Below are 10,832 nucleotides of genomic sequence, written 5' to 3'. Positions count from 1 at the left end.
AGGTAAAAATGGCTACCGCTCAATGTCAAAACTCGTTCTGTTTAGTCGACCCCCGAATTTGGAGAACAAAATTAAAATTGCACAAAAGTCAGACCATTCAATTTACAAAATTGCCACTTACTGGAAAGGCAGAACATAAACTGAAGTTAATGAATACCATATATAAAATAATTGGTTCAACAGATGCAGAAGTAATTTGCATGGTTGTGGGTGTCCTTTTTAGGGGGGTCAACCCTGTAGAGACGATTTTCTTTAATTATCAATCCGTAATATATTGTTTATTATGCATACAAGATTAACATTGACAAATAGTTCAAGACTCCTCATTGATCTTAAGAAATGTTGTGGTTTTTTTTTTGTTACTGACTGATTCACTTTCTATTCACTTTACTCTACACAAGTCACGACAAGAAAAGCAAGGGAGGTAATTTCTTCGGAAGAGGTAATTCTCTCCCCTCAGAACGATTGTTGTAGTTTATTTGATTTTGTTCCCTTCTAATAAGTATTATTTAAAATAAATGTCTTTACATCTTGATGTGAAAGGCGCAGTACCCCCCTCCCCCCAGGATGTTAAATTCTAGGTTGTGTCCATGTAAAATCCTGATCCTAGTCAAGATCCGAGTTGGTTTTTCATGCAACTGTGCCTCTTTATGCCAGTCAATTAGACATACTTTGCAATCCATAATTGCACGAAACTAAGTACAGGAAATACGTTGTTGTCGTGTTTTTAATATTACATAATGAAATAAAAAATGTCACAACTGGTTTCGTGTTGGGCTTTCTCTCTCTGTCTGAATCTAATAATTACTTCCTTCTGAGGCCTGAAATGTGTTGCAGGCATTGTTCAGCTTACATTTATTGTTACAATTTTTGTGGATATGTTATTAAGTGTGTCTGTGTTTCTATCATTCGTTATCAGTGTGGTTAAAAAAAAGCACACGTCAAAGTAATTTACCCTTCATCATTATCAAAACATGCAGATACAGGTAATAAATATTTGTGATACTTTAAACAAATACAATGTTTGTTTGTTGCGTCTTTTCTTTTTTTCAGAGCAAACACACATCGTATTTGTTCAAACGTGTATATTCTGCACTTTCTAATACCCTGCATGGATCTCCAAATCAAGAATAATGAAAAGTCGTCTAATAGCCCTGCAGCACTCACACGAACATGATAGAAGCTTGCATGCACCCAGGCTCGCTGTCTTCGGCTAAAAGAGCTTACCGTTGGATCTTCGCTCAGACAAATGTAGCTGTCTTGTCCACTTTCTCCTGTCGCATAGATCTGCAATGTGCAACATCATCTTTGATTAATAAGTCTGAGGCACAGACAAACACACACGCGCGCACATTTGCGAGAGAATGCACGTCAGTCTATTCAATCAAACAGTATAAAAACATACCACAGACGTGGTGGTGGAAACTGGACATTCGCCGTATAACAAACTCAAGAGATTCATTTGTGTGTGTATGTTTGATCAAAAGTTCATCTTGGACACATTCAGTCTGTATTGTAACAGGACCCATCCCGTAAAAACTTCGAACAGATCTATTAAATTCTGAAATCCTTGACAAGTTTTTTTTCCCAATCATCTGTATCGACCGAAGTAAAAAAAAAAATCAGCCAGTACACGCATCTACCCCCTCACACGACAATACATATGTGGCAAAAAAAAGGAATCGAGAGGGGGGGGGGAACAAGGAATAAGATAGGAAATGGGAGTGAGAGAGAGAGAGAGGGAGGGAAGGGAAGAGAGATATAGAGATAGAAAGCGGGGAGAGAGAGAGAGAGAGAGAGGGGGAGGGAAAGGAAGAGATAGATAGAGATAGGAAAGGGGAGTGAGAGAGAGAGAGAGGGAGGAAAGGGAAGAGATAGAGATAGAAAGCGGGGAGAGAGAGAGATAGAGAGGGAAAGGAAGAGATAGATAGAGATAGGAAAGGGGAGTGAGAGAGAGAGAGAGAGGGAGGGAAGGGAAGAGAGAGATAGAGATAGAAAGCGGGGAGAGAGAGAGAGAGAGAGGGAGGGAAGGGAAGAGAGAGATAGAGATAGAAAGCGGGGAGAGAGAGAGAGAGAGAGAGAGGAGGAGGGAAAGGAAGAGATAGATAGAGATAGAAAGCGGGGGGAGAGAGAGAGATAGAGAGGAGGAGGGAAAGGAAGAGATAGGAAAGGGGAGTGAGAGAGAGAGGGAGGGAAGGGAAGAGAGAGATAGAGATAGAAAGCGGGGAGAGAGAGAGAGAGAGAGAGAGAGAGAGAGAGAGGGGGGGGAGGGAAAGGAAGAGATAGAGATAGGAAAGGGGAGTGAGAGAGAGAGGGAGGGAAGGGAAGAGAGAGATAGAGATAGAAGGAGAGAGAGATAGAGATAGAAAGCGGGGGGAGAGAGAGAGAGGGGGAGGGAAAGGAAGAGATAGATAGAGATAGGAAAGGGGAGTGAGAGAGAGGGAGGGAAGGGAAGAGAGAGATAGAGATAGAAAGCGGGGGGAGAGAGAGAGAGATAGAGAGGGGGAGGGAAAGGAAGAGATAGATAGAGATAGGAAAGGGGAGTGAGAGAGAGAGAGAGAGGGAGGGAAGGGAAGAGAGAGATAGAGATAGAAAGCGGGGAGAGAGAGAGAGAGAGAGAGAGATAGAGAGGGGGAGGGAAAGGAAGAGATAGAGATAGGAAAGGGGAGTGAGAGAGAGAGAGAGGGAGGGAAGGGAAGAGAGAGATAGAGATAGAAAGCGGGGAGAGAGAGAGATAGAGATAGAAAGCGGGGGGAGAGAGAGAGAGAGAGAGGGGGAGGGAAAGGAAGAGATAGATAGAGATAGGAAAGGGGAGTGAGAGAGAGGGAGGGAAGGGAAGAGAGAGATAGAGATAGAAAGCGGGGGGAGAGAGAGAGAGAGAGAGAGAGATAGAGAGGGGGAGGGAAAGGAAGAGAGAGATAGAGATAGGAAAGGGGAGTGAGAGAGAGATAGAGAGGGGGAGGGAAAGGAAGAGATAGGAAAGGGGAGAGAGAGAGAGAGAGAGAGAGAGAGGGGGAGGGAAGGGAAGAGAGAGATAGAGATAGAAAGCGGGGAGAGAGAGAGAGATAGAGAGGGGGAGGGAAAGGAAGAGATAGGAAAGGGGAGAGAGAGAGAGAGAGAGAGAGAGAGGGGGAGGGAAGGGAAGAGAGAGATAGAGATAGGAAAGGGGAGAGAGAGAGAGAGGGAGGGAAGGGAAGAGAGAGATAGAGATAGAAAGAGGGGAGAGAGAGATAGAGATAGAAAGCGGGGAGAGAGAGAGAGAGAGAGAGAGAGAGGGGGAGAGAGTGGGGAGGGAAAGGAAGAGAGAGATAGAGATAGGGAAGGGGAGTGAGAGAGAGAGAGATAGGAAGCGGGGAGAGAGAGAGAGAGAGAGAGAGAGAGAGAGAGAGAGGGGAGGGAAAGGAAGAGATAGATAGAGATAGGGAAGGGGAGTGAGAGAGAGAGAGCGAGAGAGGGAAGGAAAGGAAGAGATATAGATAGATAGAGATAGGGAAGGGGAGAGAGAAAGAGAGAGAGAGGGGGAGGGAAGGGAAGAGAGATACAAGGATAGGGAAAGGGAGAGAGAGAGAGGAAGGAAAGATAGAGATTGGGAAGGGGAGAGAGAGAGAGAGAGGGAGGGAAAGGAAGAGATAGATAGAGATAGGGAAGGGGAGTGAGAGAGAGAAAGAGAGAGAGAGAGAGGGAGGGAAGGGAAGAGAGAGATAGGGAAGGGGAGAGAGAGAGAGAGAAAGAGATCAAATCAAATCAAATCAAATTTTATTTTACGAGGGTTGTAAAACAAAAAGAGAGACAGAGTGAGAGAGAGAGAGAGAGAGAGAGAGAGAGAGAGAGAGAGAGAGAGAGAGAGAGAGAGAGATAGAGAGACTGAAACTGAAACTGAAACTGAAACTGAACTTTATTGTGTGAGTTTAGATAGAGCGGACAGCGTCAGATAAACTCTATTTAAACGAGACAGATTAGCCGCGGGTGGAGGAGGAGGATGTTAGATACTTGAGGTAGGCCTAAAGGGATCAGTGTTGGCAGGTAGGGAAGAGAGGGTAGTAAAGCAGGATATCAACACTTAGGCCCGTAATTAGAAAGAGAGGGGAGAGGAGGACTTGTGAAAGTCAAGGAGAAGAGCCCAGCCGCAATGTCCATGTTGCTGGGGGGCTTGCACGTGTGATGCATCAGCGGGGGTCTATAAGAACGGGAGAGCAACACATTGTGGTCAGTCCTTACCAGCGCGGCGCAGCGGGCATATGCCAACTATTTCTTAGGGTTAGTGTACTAAAATACCTGCTCCCCCCTACCCCCCCTGGCTACTTGAGACGCCTGCCCTCTCCTGTGACCTAGGGACGGAGGCGTCCAAGCAGGATAACCCCCTCTTCTTGGCGACTCTCGCCAACGAACTCCTACATAATAAATACTCCCAACACCTGAAAATCTTCACCGATGGCTCAAAACTAACAAATGGCAGGGTTGGCTGCGCCTTCGTCATACTCGAACTAAAGGTATCTAAACAGTATAGGCTTAATGATGACGTATCCATCTTTACAGCTGAATTGTTCGCCATCCTTATGGCCCTAACTTACATAAACGACCTCCCAGTTAACCCTCATCAAATCGTTATTTGTACAGATTCTCTTTCATCTGTTCAAGCCCTCTTATATGGCTCTAAAAACCGCTTTGAGCTACTACATGACATACAGATCATTGCTCACCAGATTATAGCCACTGGCACCCCTGTGGACCTACAGTGGGTCCCCTCGCATGTGGGTCTAGGGGGAAACGAAATGGCCGATGCTGCTGCCAAATCGGCCACCGGGTTGCCGCAGGTCACCACTGACCTCGGCTTCTCACTGGCCGAAGTATATTCCAAGCTCCAGGAAGCAGGGGTGGCCGTCATGGCTAACCCGCCCACAAAGCTTGAAACACCCACGCTCCCCCCATCTTTAACCAGAATCTTTAGGAGGCTCCGCACAGGAGGCACAAAGTTTAAACTCTTTAAACCAAAGTGCCCCTGCGGGGCCCCCATCAGCTATGAACATATCTTTGACTCGTGTAGCGAGAACGCGGCACCGTTCCGCGCCCTACACGAATACGTCCACTTATTTGGACTTCATCCACAGGACTTTTTTACCAAACATAAAATCTTAGGATGGGCACACGCATCTTTAATGTGTCGCCGAGTCTACCACTCCCTCATGGGTGCGTGGGTGTAACCTGTTGTCCACACACGCCTGCGTTTTTTTTTTTTTTTTTTTTTTTTTTTAAGGGGCAGACGTCTCCTGCCTCCGTCCACCATCCCAAGCCTAACAGAACGGACGGGCTATAAATACAGTGCCGCGTTCAAAAAGGTCCTCAACGGCCCATCCCCCCCATTCCCGCATGTACAGGCTGGTACATGCAACCCTCCTCCCCCTCTCCTCCACTCCGCCCCTATCCCAGATGGACGGGGACCGGTCGAGACCTCGCCCCTTACCCTACCATACCCCAACAATCGCCACTATTCCTCAACTAACCGCCACCATATTGTGTACGTCAGCGCCCGCCGCGCGGGGATCGAAGGACACCACCCCGCAGACGGGTGGCGGTACACCAGTCACTTTGTTTTCTCTTGTTAGTGTGCGCGTCTCGCCGGCGCCCGCCTGCTGGGAGCGAAGGGTCTCCTCACTCCACCTGGCGGGGGGGTGCCGTGCACCGTACACTAACACCCATACCTGTACCTCATCTAACCGGACTTTTAACCAACACGTCTTATACCCTATCTCACTGGACTATACTCTATCACTACCTCTTATTCCTTGCGTAAGGAACATGTTTTATAAACAGGCTCTTAACCCACATAAGCCAACTTAAGACAACATATTGTGATGTCTCAGATCACCACGTATAAGTCTTACCTCTTAGTACACCTAAGCTGTAAATGTTAATGAATGGGAATAATCAGTGGAGCGTGTGAGTCTTGTGTGAGTGTGTGTGTATGTGTGTTTTTTTTTTTTTTTTTTTATGTTTTTTTTTTTTTTTTCTTTTTTTTTTCTACTCGTACCCATCACCTTCACCCTGAACATAGTGTATATAAATCACAAACGGAATTGGACTTTTATCTTTTTAAGAAAAGTGGTCCTAAGTCTTAACCAGTTTTTAACCCACGTGACTTAATAAATTACCGGCCTTTTACTGGTCCATCCCCATCCCCTATATAGAATAAAAAAACCCTCACATTTCTTAAACTATAACTTTTACTAAATATTTATAGAGTACCAACAACCCCGTCACCTCCATCCTCTTGGTTAGGTGTCCCCCCCCCCCCCCCACCCAGACCCTCCCCCTCCGCCTACTAGCAGATCAACAGAGCTACTCCCTAATGGACACCAGTTCGTGGGACAGAAGCACCATCCATCGTATTGTGGTCAGTCCTTACCAGCGCGGCGCAGCGGGCATATGCCAACTATTTCTTACTGCAATATGGACTTCGAATTTGGAGCGTGGGCGACAGATCTGCCTTTAACGGTGGTTAAAGTTCTCCAGGATGAGGAGTTGAACACCCTCAATGTGCTGAGTAATGTGACTGCCCAGGATTTGGAGGGCCTGGGTCTCAAGCGTGGCCACTACGTAGCGCTGAGAGTAGCAGTGGCGGCCCTGCAAAAGCGAAGCGGGGGAGGGCCACTATCCCAGCGGGTGACTGAGGAAAAAAGCGTGGAACCACTCCAGGGACTGTTAGGCGGCTTGTCACTGCAGCCAACAGGTGAGACCTCCTATCTTTCCATTCTGGCTTTTGTGCCGGGGTCGATGGCGGCCGAGGAAGAGGTGACACTCGGGGGAGGTGTCATCCTAAAACTCAACCAGAGACCAAAACTTGACAAAGTCTCCCCCTGCCACTGGATTGTGGCAAACGCACGCATCATGGCGAGGTTGATTGCTGAGAAGCCCGGGTTTGACTCGACCGCCTACCTCCGGTACACAGAGATGATAGGCGAGCTGGGGGCCAGATACTTGTGGCAGTCGGTGCTTCTGTACGACGACGAGTACAGAAGGCGCCAGGATACGAAAGGATAGAGGTTTTAGGCAAAGTGTTGTGGCATAGAGAGAGAGAGAGAGAGAGAGAGAGAGAGAGAGAGAGAGAGAGAGAGAGAGAGAGAGAGAGAGAGAGAGAGAGAGAGACTGAAACTGAAACTGAAACTGAAACTGAACTTTATTACGAAAGGATAGAGGTTTTAGGCAAAGTCTAATCTTACAACCTGTCCCTTATACAAACACTTAATACAGACGTACATAATGTAAATAGTAAAAAGGAAAAGGGTTATGGTTTCTTTTTCACACTCAAAAATGTGAAAACAATATAGTGTGGAAATTGCAGCATAGTTGCAATAACGCATTACATATAAACATCCAAAACAACTAATAACAAAAGGGGGAAAATGTGGGGAGGAATTGTCACAATCATTTGCATGTATATTATTATCAATACATAGACATAAAGAACAAACAAAATACAAAAAAAGCACTAAAACATCAGACATGAAAAGTGTTCTATTTACCCATCAAGCGGGAATAGAACTGGCGCCTAAACGTTTTCACAGAAGAGGCATTTCGGAGGGTTAGGGGTAGGGAATTCCATAGAGACGCTCCTGAGAAGACTAAACTTGACTAATACAAGTCTAGACGGGGGACAGGGCGGATCAGATTCTGGGACCCATATCTTTTTGTGGCATGTCTGAAATGTGATTTTAAATATCCAGGAACATTATTGTAAATTACTTTGTACATAAAGACATCCTTGTTTAGCGTCAACTGATCTTTCAAGGGGAGGAAATTGAGGAGCTTTAATTTATCATCTGTTGGCTTATTTACTCATGCAGAATTAGTTTTGCAGCACGGCGATGAAGAGAATTGAGTCGTTTGAGATGAACATCACTGCAGTTATTCCAAAGGGTTGAAGCAAAGTTGATATGAGGCATTATGTGGGCGTAATAAAACAACTTGAGTGCTTCCACATCGGCATAATGTCGATGAGAGAGACAGAGAGAGAGAGAGAGAGAGAGAGAGAGAGACAGACAGACAGACAGAGAAAGGAGGGAGAGAGAGAGAGAGAGAGAGAGAGAGAGAGAGAGAGAGAGAGAGAGAGAGAGAGAGAGAGAGAGAGAGAGAGAGAGAGAAACTGAAACTGAACTTTATTACCAAAGGATAGAGGTTTTAGGCAAAGCCTAATCTTACAACCTGTCCCTTATACAAACACTTAATACAGACGCACATAATATAGATAGTAAAACTGACAAGGTTATTGTTACTTACAGACGTACATAATGTAAATAGTAATAAGAAAAGGGTTATGGTTTTGTATACACATTCAAAAATGGGAAAAACAATATAGTGTGGAAATTGCAGCATAGTTGCAATAATGCATTGCATATAAACATCCAAAACAACTAATAACAAAAGGGAGAAAACAAATGTGTGGAGGAATTGTCCCAATCATTCGCATTTATATCATTATCAATACATACACATAAAGAACAAATCAAAATACAAACATAACTTGACTAAATGTAAAAAGCACTAAAATATCAGACATGAAAAGTGTTCTATTTACCCATTAAGCGGGAATGAAACTGGCGCCTAAACGTTTTCACAGAAGAGGCATTTCGGAGGGGTAGGGGTATGGAATTCCATAGAGACGCTCCTGAGAAGGCTAAACTTGACTTATACAAGTCTAGACGAGGGATGGGGGGAATCAGGTTCTGGGACCCATATCTTTTTGTGGCATGTCTGAAATGTGATTTTAAATATCCAGGAACATTATTGTTAATTACTTTGTACATAAAGACAGCCTTGTTTAGCGTCAACTGATCTTTCAAGGGAAGGAAATTAAGGAGCTTTAATTTATCATCTGTTGGCTTATTTGACTCATGCAGAATTAGTTTTGCAGCACGGCGATGAAGAGAATTGAGTCGTTTGAGATGAACATCAATGCAGTTATCCCAAAGTGTTGAAGCAAAGTTGATATGGGGCATTATGTGAGCGTAATAAAACAACTTGAGTGCTTCCACATCGGCATAATGTCTTAATTTAGACAATAAGTACAAATTTTTAGATACTAATTTGCAAATTTTACTCAAGTGAGTTTGCCATTTCAATTCTTGATCAACGGTAACCCCTAATAATTTATGCTCTTTAACTTGTTGCACTTGAGTTGAATCAATTGACAGTTGAAGTTGTAAGGGTTTTAATTGGTGTTTTTGTCTAGTTGTAATCACCATACTTTTCATCTTAACAGGGTGAATAACCATTGCATTAGTGGTGCACCATTCTGTCATCTCATCTATACTTTTTTGAAGAGATTGGTTGACGGCTACCAAAGACTTCTGACTGGTGTGGATTGATGAATCATCCGCAAAGAACTCACATCTTACTTTCTCATCTGACACATGAAGAGGTAAATCATTTATATAAATACAGAACAATATAGGTCCTAATACAGACCCTTGAGGCACACCACTTTTGACAAAATCATTCGACGAAGTTTTACAGTTTTGAAAGATATGATTCGAAGAAGGCACAAGCAGAGTCATCTTTTAAGTAGCATTGTAATTTCTTTAATAATAAGGAGTGGTCTACAAGGTCAAAGGCTTTTTTAAAGTCCAGGAATAACGCTCCTGTTACTTCGGACTCATTAATAGCTGATAACCAAGTTTCACATAAAGAGCTGAGAGCACTGTGGCATGAATGCTTAGAGCGAAATCCAGACTGAAATGGATGAAACAAATTCATTCGTTCCATATATTCCAGTAAATATTTCTGAATATGCTTCTCCAAAGGCTTAGATAAAACAGGTAAGAGGGAAATTGGTCGAAAGTTGTTAGGGTCCGTAAGATCCTTGCTTTTTGGGAGTGGCACTACCTTGGCACATTTTAAAATAGAGGGAAAAACGTTTTGTTGTATGCCAAGGTTGTAGACATAAGTCAGTGAATCAATTATGTATGGTAAAGCAAGTTTGAACAACCGGACAGGAATCTTATCGGGACCCATTGACTTTTTATTCGCCATCTGTTCTATCAGTTTTCCAACCTCGTGGACAGTATTGGGTGGAATAGAAAACGTTTCGTTTTGAGTCAACTTTCGTCCACAAAATGTTTTTAATTTTTCTAGAGAGACATCAATATCAAGGGACTCATTCTGCGTGAGACAGGCTTTCAGTTTCTCTGCGAGCGAAATAAAGTGTTGATTAAAATCTTCTGGAGTTATTTGTGACGGAGAATTGGTCGATCTCTTTCGAGATTTATCAAGAACTTCATTCATTGCTCGCCAAATTGTAGAAGTATCTCTCTTATCAGAAAGCAATTTATTAAAATAATCTGCTTTTGCTTGCCTTACCGTTTTCAAAACTTCATTCCTTTGTAATTTGTACTCGCTTTTCATGTTATGTTCTTTAAAGAAATCACGCTACGCCATAGCCTCAATAATGTCCGATGTCAACCAAGGGGGCAGGTGGGGATGTTTCACCCTATGCTGACGTAGTGGAGCGTGTTTATCAATAATGGAACACAAAATCTCATGGAAAAGATTGCAAGCATCATCTGCGTTACTGCAATTAAATACGCTTTGAAATGGCGCTCGATTAAGATCACAGAAAAAGGCAGACTCGTCAAAGTATTTAAAACTTCTGTACTCGATAGTTGTATGACCTTTATGCTGTGATTTGGGCAATCTCAGAACAATCGAGCAAAAAACAGAATAATGATCACTGAAAGTGGAGTGTACTACTTGTGGTGTATTTGAAACAGTGGTCTTATCATCAGTATAAAATGTGATCAATAAGGGTAGATGAATTATTGAGAGAGAGAGAGAGAGAG

Source organism: Littorina saxatilis, linkage group LG4, assembly GCF_037325665.1.
Source record: "Littorina saxatilis isolate snail1 linkage group LG4, US_GU_Lsax_2.0, whole genome shotgun sequence".
Classification (NCBI taxonomy): domain Eukaryota; kingdom Metazoa; phylum Mollusca; class Gastropoda; order Littorinimorpha; family Littorinidae; genus Littorina; species Littorina saxatilis.
Note: the sequence above shows the minus strand (reverse complement) of the source record.